The 12,863-nt window shown below is 44.5% G+C and overlaps 8 non-coding genes across 8 annotated transcripts; 4 read left to right on the plus strand and 4 right to left on the minus strand.

The window, feature by feature from the left end:
- Positions 1-2,579: 2,579 nt before the first annotated feature.
- Positions 2,580-2,653, plus strand: trnat-agu (transfer RNA threonine (anticodon AGU)). The gene has a single exon. It is a non-coding gene; the product is annotated as a tRNA-Thr (tRNA).
- Positions 2,654-3,859: 1,206 nt separating this feature from the next.
- trnas-uga (transfer RNA serine (anticodon UGA)) lies at positions 3,860-3,942 on the minus strand. Its single transcript has one exon. It is a non-coding gene; the product is annotated as a tRNA-Ser (tRNA).
- A 1,112-nt stretch (positions 3,943-5,054) lies between these two features.
- On the plus strand, positions 5,055-5,128 carry trnat-agu (transfer RNA threonine (anticodon AGU)). Its single transcript has one exon. It is a non-coding gene; the product is annotated as a tRNA-Thr (tRNA).
- A 1,207-nt stretch (positions 5,129-6,335) lies between these two features.
- On the minus strand, positions 6,336-6,418 carry trnas-uga (transfer RNA serine (anticodon UGA)). The gene has a single exon. It is a non-coding gene; the product is annotated as a tRNA-Ser (tRNA).
- A 1,113-nt stretch (positions 6,419-7,531) lies between these two features.
- Positions 7,532-7,606, plus strand: trnat-agu (transfer RNA threonine (anticodon AGU)). Its single transcript has one exon. It is a non-coding gene; the product is annotated as a tRNA-Thr (tRNA).
- A 1,207-nt stretch (positions 7,607-8,813) lies between these two features.
- trnas-uga (transfer RNA serine (anticodon UGA)) lies at positions 8,814-8,895 on the minus strand. Its single transcript has one exon. It is a non-coding gene; the product is annotated as a tRNA-Ser (tRNA).
- A 1,934-nt stretch (positions 8,896-10,829) lies between these two features.
- Positions 10,830-10,903, plus strand: trnat-agu (transfer RNA threonine (anticodon AGU)). Its single transcript has one exon. It is a non-coding gene; the product is annotated as a tRNA-Thr (tRNA).
- Positions 10,904-12,109: 1,206 nt separating this feature from the next.
- trnas-uga (transfer RNA serine (anticodon UGA)) lies at positions 12,110-12,193 on the minus strand. Its single transcript has one exon. It is a non-coding gene; the product is annotated as a tRNA-Ser (tRNA).
- Between the last annotated feature and the right edge of the window lie 670 nt (positions 12,194-12,863).

Consider the following 12,863-nt stretch of genomic DNA (forward strand, 5'->3'; position numbering starts at 1 on the left):
AATGAAGCTTCAAACTTTTCAAACAAATCGTTTTATTGACATAATAATACAAGTTTAAACAGAGAGAGACTTGTACAACCTCAGTGGTGCAACTCAAAACTCAGAATGTTCAATTCTTCTGCTTCGGGAGAGGGAGAGATGAATTATGAGTTGGTGTCCTCCTTGTTTTTTTTCTGGTCAGTCTTCCAGATCTCCACTCCGTTTGTCTGTCTCCTGGAATGTGTTCTGCTTTTCACTTTAGAATGGCTGCTCTTGTAACATTGCTGCTGACAGAAACATGCCTTGCAGTGACTTTCCATTCTCTCTCTCCCATGGTTACACAGACTGATGCTACCGGACAGCAGCGAGTGTATGGGAAGGTACCTCAGAGACTGTCGAGGCCTTCTTATCTGGAGCTTCCAGACAATCTGCAGATAACTTTTGGAATTCGGTCAGCAAACCTTCTTGAAGTAAGTGATCCAGTTGTCTCGGCAATCCTTTAATTTCCTTAAAACCGGCATTGAAAATTCTCCAAGAGGGAGCAGATTGAAGAAAATAATTTATTTGAAGTAATTAATTATCTTAATGAGAGAGCCCGCTGCGAGCAGGGCGCGAATCTGCGCGGGGAAATCCCATTGTATTTCAAGTCCAACGCCTTAACCACTCGGCCATCGCAGCCGCGAAAATGTCGGCTCCAAGATACTAAATTCTCAAATCGCTGACCCTGTTTATTGTTGGCGATGACGGTTTCGTGATATTTAATTTGCTGCAAATTCAGCAAGTCCAGAAGAATCGCAGCGATCATTACAATAAAAGAAAACTTCCGATATTTAACGGTATGTAAGATGTTGGGAACAGTATGGAATATTCTGCAGGGTAATGAAAAAAAACAGCAGAAACATTGTGTTCTGCTCCCACATGACACAGATCAGCCACAGCCTCTGCTCCCTGCCCGCCGGCTGCAGAAACCTTGTCTCCAGATTACAAACTGATTCTACGTCGGAGATAAATATTCAGGGTAGAGCCTAAACGCAGCGAGTGGGATCAAATAATAAAGCAGTTATTTTAGACCAGAGACAGCGATAAATGTCTTATATTGCTCACATGCATCAATTTGTGAATACAGTGGGGGGATTTAAAGTAGATTCGGGGTCAATAGTTTCCAAGTTGATCTTTCCTGTGTCTCTCTTGCCTCTCTGCCCCCTTCCTCCCACAGGCTGCCGGTTTTTAAACCTTGTTTTAAATCTGCTGCTTGCTGGACCAGTGCATTCCACAGTCTCACAACCCTTTCTACAAATACCCTTTCAGTGCTTGACTTCTCTGCTTATTAGTTATGAATCACCTTGAGGTGCAATGGTGGCGATTGTGACGTCAGATTAAAAGGCAGGCTATTGGAAACACGTTGGAGTCACAGTTTCTTTTGCACAGAATTGAAACTGAAACTTTTAAGCTGGAATATTGTATTTGCTGCATCACAGTAAACAATATCGTGGTATAACTGTTGGCTTATTTGTTCCCCAGTGTCAGAGGAAGAGTTGTCTGATCCCCCCATTTATTTCATACTAGCTGTGGAGCCCGGCGTTGCCGGGGCTGTTTTGGGGCAGGCGGTTTATATCGAGTGCCAGGCTTTGGGGCCCTGTCTGTGTCCCTTTGTGAATCTGGTGCTGGGCAACATTTTAAATCGAATGGCAGGCTTTAGGGCCCTGTGTGTGTCCCTGTCTGTCTACCTTTTAAAAGCTTGCAAAATGAAAGTGAAACTACTTCTGGCTTTGGGGCCCTGTCTGTGTCACTTTGTGAATTTGGTGCTGGGCAACATTTTAAATCGAGTGGCAGGCTTAGGGCCCTGTCTGTGTCCCTGTATGTCTACCTTTTAAAAGGTTGAAAAATGAAAGTGAAAGTACTTATAAAACGTTTTTGGTAAATCTTATGTTATTTTTAAAAGAGTTACTAACTTTGAAAGTCGTTATAGCTGGAAGCTGAAGTCATTTGAGCAGGAAGCTTAGTGAAAGAATGGCTGCCACATCCCCGAGATGAAAACGAATAGTCCCGTCCACACACACACCGGCCAACCATCAGGGGACCGTACTGGAGGATTGGTCAATCGTGATGGAACAGGATTGGTGGAACCTTGATGTCAGTCAATCAATGCTAGCAGATAATGAGTTTAATTTTGAAGGTTTTTTGCTGAAGGTTTTTTGCATAAGGCGCGAACACTTTTCGTCCGACTGAAAAGTAAATACGCTTAAAACCGTCTCTGAAGCGTAAGCTTTCTTTGCAGGTAACGCGCGCGTAGGTATGCCCTGTCACTTGCGAGCGCATAGCCCGACAGACGCACAGGCGATGACAGAATGACAGACAGAATGACAGGCAGAAGTACCGATTTATATATATAGATAAGACACAAACATAGGGTAATCATTCAGAATCACCTCACAGATTGACACTGAGATAAATTAAGCGGGAGATACAGAGAGCAATGGGACATATGGCGGAATGGACAAGAGAGCTGGAGAAATAAGAAACGGCCTGAGAGTCCAGAAGGCAGTGACCGCAAGCTGATAGACATCAGTGAGTGCGGGCGAGAAATTGTGCCAGCATTCGGTCCCGTGGCTTAGCTGGTCAAAGCGTCTGTCTAGTAAACAGGTGATCCTGGGTTCGATTCCCAGCGGGGCTTATTTTTATAGAATCTCCAGGGGTGAGTTTCTTCTCGTGTGAAAAGGCTACAATTCTTTTCAATGTAACTGTGCCTGCACCAGTTCCCATTCTGGATGAAGGCTCCAGTGGCTGCGAGGCCTGCGTTGAATTTCACCGCTTCTGTATTTCTGGCGGTGCTGATTTTGGAATCTTCACCAAAAATCCATGTTTCCTAAGGAGAGCCATGCGATACTTTGCAGAGCTCCAGTTGTTGATGTGTGGTGCCGTGCTCATATCGTGATTAATAATCTGCATTCTGGCCGCAGCAACTTCGGCTCCAAACCGAACCATAACGCAGACTTTTCTTCCTTCCACAATCAATAGCTCTCCTTTACTTTCCCCCTTCAATTTCATTATAATTTTCCTGCGGTATTTCCTTAATCTAACATTCACTTTCAGCCACTTAAACTGCTAAGTGTGCTCTGCTACCACCACTCTTCCTGGGCCACATGTCCCATACGCCCCAATCTGAGTTGGTGCTTTGAAACCAGTCGATACATTTCGACCTGCGGGACCTCCCGACAGTCAAGCTCTGCGAAAGCAGAGCCGGCCTTCGGAACCAATGCAGCCCGATTCAGAAAATTCCTTGGGAAATGAAGCTTCAAACTTTTCAAACAAATCGTTTTATTGACATAATAATACAAATTTTACAGAGAGAGACTTGTACAACCTCAGTGGTGCAACTCAAAACTCAGAATGTTCAATTCTTCTGCTTCGGGAGAGGGAGCGATGAATTATGAGTTGGTGTCCTCCTTGTTTTTTTTCTGGTCAGTCTTCCAGATCTCCACTCCGTTTGTCTGTCTCCTGGACTGTCTCCTGGAATGTGTTCTGCTTTTCACTTTAGAATGGCTGCTCTTGTAACATTGCTGCTGACAGAAACATGCCTTCCAGTGACTTTCCATTCTCTCTCTCCCATGGTTACACAGAGTGATGCTACCGGACAGCAGCGAGTGTATGGGAAGGTACCTCAGAGACTGTCGAGGCCTCCTTATCTGGAGCTTCCAGACAATCTGCAGATAACTTTTGGAATTCGGTCAGCAAACCTTCTTGAAGTAAGTGATCCAGTTGTCTCGGCAATCCTTTAGTTTCCTTAAAACCGGCATTGAAAATTCCAAAATCCTCCCAGAGGGAGCAGATTGAAGAAAATAATTTATTTGAAGTAATTAATTATCATAATGAGAAAACCCGCTGCGAGCAGGGCTCGAACCTGCGTGGGGAAACACCCATTGGATTTCAAATCCAACGCCTTAACCACTCGGCCATCGCAGCCGCGAAAATATTGGCTCCAAGATACTAAATTCTCAAATCGCTGACCCTGTTTATTGTTGGCGATGACGGTTTCGTGATACTTAATTTGCTGCAAATTCAGCAAGTCCAGAAGAATCGCAGCGATCATTACAATAAAAGAAAACTTCCGATATTTAACGGTATGTAAGACGTTGAGAACAGTATGGAATATTCTGCAGGGTAATGAAAATAAACAGCAGAAACATTGTGTTCTGCTCCCACATGACTCAGATCAGTCACAGCCTCTGCTCCCTGCCCGCCGCCTGCAGAAACCTTGTCTCCAGATTACAAACTGATTCTAGGTCGGAGATAAATATTCAGGGTAGAGCCTAAACACAGCGGGTGGGAGCAAATAATAAAGCAGTTATTTTAGACCAGAGACAGCGATAAATGTCCTATATTGCTCACATGCATCAATTTGTGAATCTGACATTAAATGGGTTGAAATGCAGTGGGGGGATTTAAAGTAGATTCGGGGTCAATAGTTTTCAAGTTGATCTTTCCTGTGTGTCTCTTGCCTCCCTGCCCCCTTCCTCCCACAGGCTGCCGGTTTATAAACCTTGTTTTAAATCTGCTGCTTGCTGGGCCAGTGCATTCTACAGTCTCACAACCCTTTCTATAAATACCCTTTCAGTGCTTGACTTCTCTGTTTATTAGTTATGAATCACCTTGAGGTGCAATGCTGGCGTTTGTGACGTCAGATTAAAAGGCAGGCTATTGGAAACACGTTGGAGTCACAGTTTCTTTTGCCCAGAATTGAAACTGAAACTTTTAAGATGGAATATTGTATTTGCTGCATCACAGTAAACAATATCGTGTTATAACTGTTGGCTTATTTGTTCCCCAGTGTCAGAGGAAGAGTTGTCTGATCCCCCCATTTATTTCGTATAAGACACAAACATAGGGTAATCATTCAGAATAACCTCACAGATTGACACTGAGATAAATTAAGCGGGAGATACAGAGAGCAATGTGACATATGGCGGAATAGACAAGAGAGCTGGAGAAATAAGAAACGGCCTGAGAGTCCAGAAGACTGCGACCGGAAGCTGATAGACATCAGTGAGTGGGGGCGAGCAATTGCGCCAGCATTGGGGCCCGTGGCTTAGCTGGTCAAAGCGTCTGTCTAGTAAACAGGAGATCCTGGGTTCGATTCCCAGCGGGGCCTATTTTTATAGAATCTCCAGGGGTGAGTTTCTTCTCGTGTGAAAAGGCTACAATTCTTTTAAAAGTAACTGTGCCTGCACCAGTTCCCATTCTGGATGAAGGCTCCAGTGGCTGCGAGGCCTGCGTTGAATTTCACCGCTTCTGTATTTCTGGCGGTGCTGATTTTGGAATCTACACCAAAAATCCATGTTTCCTAAGGAGAGCCATGCGATACTTTGCAGAGCTCCAGTTGTTGATGTGTGGTGCCGTGCTCGTATCGTGATTAATAATCTGCATTCTGGCCGCAGCAACTTCGGCTCCAAACCGAACCATAACGCAGACTTTTCTTCCTTCCACAATCAATAGCTCTCCTTTACTTTCCCGCTTCAATTTCATTATAATTTTTCTGCGGTATTTCCTTAATCTAACATTCACTTTCAGCCACTTAAACTGCTAAGTGTGCTCTGCTACCACCACTCTTCCTGGGCCACATGTCCCATACGCCCCAATCTGAGTTGGTGCTTTGAAACCACTCGATACATTTCGACCTGCGGGACCTCCCGACAGTCAAGCTCTGCGAAATCAGAGCCGGCCTTCGGAACCAATGCAGCCCGATTCAGAAAATCCCTTGGGAAATGAAGCTTCAAACTTTTCAAACAAATCGTTTTATTGACATAATAATACAAGTTTAAACAGAAAGAGACTTGTACAACCTCAGTGGTGCAACTCAAAACTCAGAATGTTCAATTCTTCTGCTTCGGGAGAGGGAGAGATGAATTATGAGTTGGTGTCCTCCTTGTTTTTTTTCTGGTCAGTCTTCCAGATCTCCACTCCGTTTGTCTGTCTCCTGGCCTGTCTCCTGGAATGTGTTCTGCTTTTCACTTTAGAATGGCTGCTCTTGTAACATTGCTGCTGACAGAAACATGCCTTGCAGTGACTTTCCATTCTCTCTCTCCCATGGTTACACAGACTGATGCTACCGGACAGCAGCGAGTGTATGGGAAGGTACCTCAGAGACTGTCGAGGCCTTCTTATCTGGAGCTTCCAGACAATCTGCAGATAACTTTTGGAATTCGGTCAGCAAACCTTCTTGAAGTAAGTGATCCAGTTGTCTCGGCAATCCTTTAGTTTCCTTAAAACCGGCATTGAAAATTCCAAAATCCTCCAAGAGGGAGCAGATTGAAGAAAATAATTTATTTGAAGTAATTAATTATCATAATGAGAAAACCCGCTGCGAGCAGGGCTCGAACCTGCGCGGGGAAACACCCATTGGATTTCAAATCCAACGCCTTAACCACTCGGCCATCGCAGCCGCGAAAATATCGGCTCCAAGATACTAAATTCTCAAATCGCTGACCCTGTTTATTGTTGGCGATGACGGTTTCGTGATATTTAATTTGCTGCAAACTCAGCAAGTCCAGAAGAATCGCAGCGATCATTACAATAAAAGATAAACTTCCGATATTTAACGGAATGTAAGATGTTGAGAACAGTATGGAATATTCTGCAGGGTAATGAAAATAAACAGCAGAAACATTGTGTTCTGCTCCCACATGACTCAGATCAGTCACAGCCTCTGCTCCCTGCCCGCCGCCTGCAGAAACCTTGTCTCCAGATTACAAACTGATTCTAGGTCGGAGATAAATATTCAGGGTAGAGCCTAAACACAGCGGGTGGGAGCAAATAATAAAGCAGTTATTTTAGACCAGAGACAGCGATAAATGTCCTATATTGCTCACATGCATCAATTTGTGAATCTGACATTAAATGGGTTGAAATGCAGTGGGGGGATTTAAAGTAGATTCGGGGTCAATAGTTTCCAAGTTGATCTTTCCTGTGTCTCTCTTGCCTCTCTGCCCCCTTCCTCCCACAGGCTGCCGGTTTATAAACCTTGTTTTAAATCTGCTGCTTGCTGGGCCAGTGCATTCCACAGTCTCACAACCCTTTCTATAAATACCCTTTCAGTGCTTGACTTCTCTGTTTATTAGTTATGAATCACCTTGAGGTGCAATGGTGGCGTTTGTGACGTCAGATTAAAAGGCAGGCTATTGGAAACACGTTGGAGTCACAGTTTCTTTTGCCCAGAATTGAAACTGAAACTTTTAAGATGGAATATTGTATTTGCTGCATCACAGTAAACAATATCGTGTTATAACTGTTGGCTTATTTGTTCCCCAGTGTCAGAGGAAGAGTTGTCTGATCCCCCCATTTATTTCGTATAAGACACAAACATAGGGTAATCATTCAGAATCACCTCACAGATTGACACTGAGATAAATTAAGCGGGAGATACAGAGAGCAATGGGACATATGGCGGAATAGACAAGAGAGCTGGAGAAATAAGAAACGGCCTGAGAGTCCAGAAGACTGCGACCGGAAGCTGATAGACATCAGTGAGTGGGGGCGAGCAATTACGCCAGCATTGGGTCCCGTGGCTTAGCTGGTCAAAGCGTCTGTCTAGTAATACAGGAGATCCTGGGTTCGATTCCCAGCGGGGCCTATTTTTATAGAATCTCCAGGGGTGAGTTTCTTCTCGTGTGAAAAGGCTACAATTCTTTTAAAAGTAACTGTGCCTGCACCAGTTCCCATTCTGGATGAAGGCTCCAGTGGCTGCGAGGCCTGCGTTGAATTTCACCGCTTCTGTATTTCTGGCGGTGCTGATTTTGGAATCTTCACCAAAAATCCATGTTTCCTAAGGAGAGCCATGCGATACTTTGCAGAGCTCCAGTTGTTGATGTGTGGTGCCGTGCTCGTATCGTGATTAATAATCTGCATTCTGGCCGCAGCAACTTCGGCTCCAAACCGAACCATAACGCAGACTTTTCTTCCTTCCACAATCAATAGCTCTCCTTTACTTTCCCGCTTCAATTTCATTATAATTTTTCTGCGGTATTTCCTCAATCTAACATTCACTTTCAGCCACTTAAACTGTTAAGTGTGCTCTGCTACCACCACTCTTCCTGGGCCACATGTCCCATACGCCCCAATCTGAGTTGGTGCTTTGAAACCAGTCGATACATTTCGACCTGCGGGACCTCCCGACAGTCAAGCTCTGCGAAAGCAGAGCCGGCCTTCGGAACCAATGCAGCCCGAATCAGAAAATTCCTTGGGAAATGAAGCTTCAAACTTTTCAAACAAATCGTTTTATTGACATAATAATACAAGTTTAAACAGAGAGAGACTTGTACAACCTCAGTGGTGCAACTCAAAACTCAGAATGTTCAATTCTTCTGCTTCGGGAGAGAGAGAGATGAATTATGAGTTGGTGTCCTCCTTGTTTTTTTTCTGGTCAGTCTTCCAGATCTCCACTCCGTTTGTCTGTCTCCTGGCCTGTCTCCTGGAATGTGTTCTGCTTTTCACTTTAGAATGGCTGCTCTTGTAACATTGCTGCAGACAGAAACATGCCTTGCAGTGACTTTCCATTCTCTCTCTCCCATGGTTACACAGACTGATGCTACCGGACAGCAGCGAGTGTATGGGAAGGTACCTCAGAGACTGTCGAGGCCTCCTTATCTGGAGCATCCAGACAATCTGCAGATAACTTTTGGAATTCGGTCAGCAAACCTTCTTGAAGTAAGTGATCCAGTTGTCTCGGCAATCCTTTAGTTTCCTTAAAACCGGCATTGAAAATTCCAAAATCCTCCAAGAGGGAGCAGATTGAAGTAAATAAATTATTTGAAGTAGTTAATTATCATAATGAGAGAGCCCGCTGCGAGCAGGGCTCGAACCTGCGCGGGGAAACCCCATTGGATTTCAAGTCCAACGCCTTAACCACTCGGCCATCGCAGCCACGAAAATGTTGACTCCAAGATACTAAATTCTCAAATCGCTGACCCTGTTTATTGTTGGCGATGACGGTTTCGTGATATTTAATTTGCTGCAAATTCAGCAAGTCCAGAAGAATCGCAGCGATCATTACAATAAAAGAAAACTTCCGATATTTAACGGTATGTAAGATGTTGAGAACAGTATGGAATATTCTGCAGGGTAATGAAAATAAACAGCAGAAACATTGTGTTCTGCTCCCACATGACACAGATCAGCCACAGCCTCTGCTCCCTGCCCGCCGGCTGCAGAAACCTTGTCTCCAGATTACAAACTGATTCTAGGTCCGAGATAAATATTCAGGGTAGAGCCTAAACGCAGCGGGTGGGATCAAATAATAAAGCAGTTATTTTAGACCAGAGACAGCGATAAATGTCTTATATTGCTCACATGCATCAATTTGTGAATACAGTGGGGGGATTTAAAGTAGATTCGGGGTCAATAGTTTCCAAGTTGATCTTTCCTGTGTATCTCTTGCCTCTCTGCCCCCTTCCTCCCACAGGCTGCCGGTTTTTAAACCTTGTTTTAAATCTGCTGCTTGCTGGACCAGTGCATTCCACAGTCTCACAACCATTTCTACAAATACCCTTTCAGTGCTTGACTTCTCTGCTTATTAGTTATGAATCACCTTGAGGTGCAATGGTGGCGATTGTGACGTCAGATTAAAAGGCAGGCTATTGGAAACACGTTGGAGTCACAGTTTCTTTTGCACAGAATTGAAACTGAAACTTTTAAGCTGGAATATTGTATTTGCTGCATCACAGTAAACAATATCGTGGTATAACTGTTGGCTTATTTGTTCCCCAGTGTCAGAGGAAGAGTTGTCTGATCCCCCCATTTATTTCATACTAGCTGGGGAGCCCGGCATTGCCGGGGCTGTTTTGGGGCAGGCGGTTTAAATCGAGTGCCAGGCTTTGGGGCCCTGTCTGTGTCCCTTTGTGAATCTGGTGCTGGGCAACATTTTAAATCGAGTGGCAGGCTTTAGGGCCCTGTGTGTGTCCCTGTCTGTCTACCTTTTAAAAGCTTGCAAAATGAAAGTGAAACTACTTCTGGCTTTGGGGCCCTGTCTGTGTCCCTTTGTGAATCTGGTGCTGGGCAACATTTTAAATCGAGTGGCAGGCTTAGGGCCCTGCCTGTGTCCCTGTATGTCTACCATTTAAAAGGTTGAAAAATGAAAGTGAAAGTACTTATAAAACGTTTTTGGTAAATCTTATGTTATTTTTAAAAGAGATACTAACTTTGAAAGTCGTTATAGCTGGAAGCTGAAGTCATTTGAGCAGGAAGCTTAGTGAAAGAATGGCTGCCACATCCCCGAGATGAAAACGAATAGTCCCGTCCACACACACACCGGCCAACCATCAGGGGACCGTACTGTAGGATTGGTCAATCGTGATGGAACAGGATTGGTGGAACCTTGATGTCAGTCAATCAATGCTAGCAGATAATGAGTTTAATTTTGAAGGTTTTTTGCTGAAGGTTTTTTGCATAAGGCGCGAACACTTTTCGTCCGACTGAAAAGTAAATACGCTTAAAACCGTCTCTGAAGCGTAAGCTTTCTTTGCAGGTAACGCGCGCGTAGGTATGCCCTGTCACTTGCGAGCGCATAGCCCGACAGACGCACAGGCGATGACAGAATGACAGACAGAATGACAGACAGAATGACAGGCAGAAGTACCGATTTATATATATAGATAAGACACAAACATAGGGTAATCATTCAGAATCACCTCACAGATTGACACTGAGATAAATTAAGCGGGAGATACAGAGAGCAATGGGACATATGGCGGAATGGACAAGAGAGCTGGAGAAATAAGAAACGGCCTGAGAGTCCAGAAGACAGTGACCGCAAGCTGATAGACATCAGTGAGTGCGGGCGAGAAATTGCGCCAGTATTCGGTCCCGTGGCTTAGCTGGTCAAAACGTCTGTCTAGTAAACAGGTGATCCTGGGTTCGATTCCCAGCGGGGTCTATTTTTATAGAATCTCCAGGGGTGAGTTACTTCTCGTGTGAAAAGGCTACAATTCTTTTCAAGGTAACTGTGCCTGCACCAGTTCCCATTCTGGATGAAGGCTCCAGTGGCTGCGAGGCCTGCGTTGAATTTCACCGCTTCTGTATTTCTGGCGGTGCTAATTTTGGAATCTTCACCAAAAATCCATGTTTCCTAAGGAGAGCCATGCGATACTTTGCAGAGCTCCAGTTGTTGATGTGTGGTGCCGTGCTCGTATCGTGATTAATAATCTGCATTCTGGCCGCAGCAACTTCGGCTCCAAACCGAACCATAACGCAGACTTTTCTTCCTTCCACAATCAATAGCTCTCCTTTACTTTCCCCCTTCAATTTCATTATAATTTTCCTGCGGTATTTCCTTAATCTAACATTCACTTTCAGCCACTTAAACTGCAAAGTGTGCTCTGCTACCACCACTCTTCCTGGGCCACATGTCCCATACGCCCCAATCTGAGTTGGTGCTTTGAAACCAGTCGATACATTTCGACCTGCGGGACCTCCCGACAGTCAAGCTCTGCGAAAGCAGAGCCGGCCTTCGGAACCAATGCAGCCCGATTCAGAAAATTCCTTGGGAAATGAAGCTTCAAACTTTTCAAACAAATCGTTTTATTGACATAATAATACAAATTTTACAGAGAGAGACTTGTACAACCTCAGTGGTGCAACTCAAAACTCAGAATGTTCAATTCTTCTGCTTCGGGAGAGGGAGAGATGAATTATGAGTTGGTGTCCTCCTTGTTTTTTTTCTGGTCAGTCTTCCAGATCTCCACTCCGTTTGTCTGTCTCCTGGCCTGTCTCCTGGAATGTGTTCTGCTTTTCACTTTAGAATGGCTGCTCTTGTAACATTGCTGCTGACAGAATCATGCCTTGCAGTGACTTTCCATTCTCTCTCTCCCATGGTTACACAGACTGATGCTACCGGACAGCAGCGAGTGTATGGGAAGGTACCTCAGAGACTGTCGAGGCCTCCTTATCTGGAGCTTCCAGACAATCTGCAGATAACTTTTGGAATTCGGTCAGCAAACCTTCTTGAAGTAAGTGATCCAGTTGTCTCGGCAATCCTTTAGTTTCCTTAAAACCGGCATTGAAAATTCCAAAATCCTCCAAGAGGGAGCAGATTGAAGAAAATAATTTATTTGAAGTAATTAATTATCATAATGAGAAAACCCGCTGCGAGCAGGGCTCGTAATCTGCGCGGGGAAACACCCATTGGATTTCAAATCCAACGCCTTAACCACTCGGCCATCGCAACCGCGAAAATATCGGCTCCAAGATACTAAATTCTCAAATCGCTGACCCTGTTTATTGTTGGCGATGACGGTTTCGTGATATTTAATTTGCTGCAAATTCAGCAAGTCCAGAAGAATCGCAGCGATCATTACAAGAAAAGAAAACTTCCGATATTTAACGGTATGTAAGATGTTGAGAACAGTATGGAATATTCTGCAGGGTAATGAAAATAAACAGCAGAAACATTGTGTTCTGCTCCCACATGACTCAGGTCAGTCACAGCCTCTGCTCCCTGCCCGCCGCCTGCAGAAACCTTGTCTCCAGATTACAAACTGATTCTAGGTCGGAGATAAATATTCAGGGTAGAGCCTAAACACAGCGGGTGGGAGCAAATATTAAAGCAGTTATTTTAGACCAGAGACAGCGATAAATGTCCTATATTGCTCACATGCATCAATTTGTGAATCTGACATTAAATGGGTTGAAATGCAGTGGGGGGATTTAAAGTAGATTCGGGGTCAATAGTTTCCAAGTTGATCTTTCCTGTGTCTCTCTTGCCTCTCTGCCCCCTTCCTCCCACAGGCTGCCGGTTTATAAACCTTGTTTTAAATCTGCTGCTTGCTGGGCCAGTGCATTCCACAGTCTCACAACCCTTTCTATAAATACCCTTTCAGTGCTTGACTTCTCTGTTT

Source organism: Somniosus microcephalus, unplaced genomic scaffold (genome assembly GCF_052327205.1).
Source record: "Somniosus microcephalus isolate GS21.2 unplaced genomic scaffold, FLI_Smic_1.0 unresolved_chr1, whole genome shotgun sequence".
In the NCBI taxonomy this organism is placed as follows: domain Eukaryota; kingdom Metazoa; phylum Chordata; class Chondrichthyes; order Squaliformes; family Somniosidae; genus Somniosus; species Somniosus microcephalus.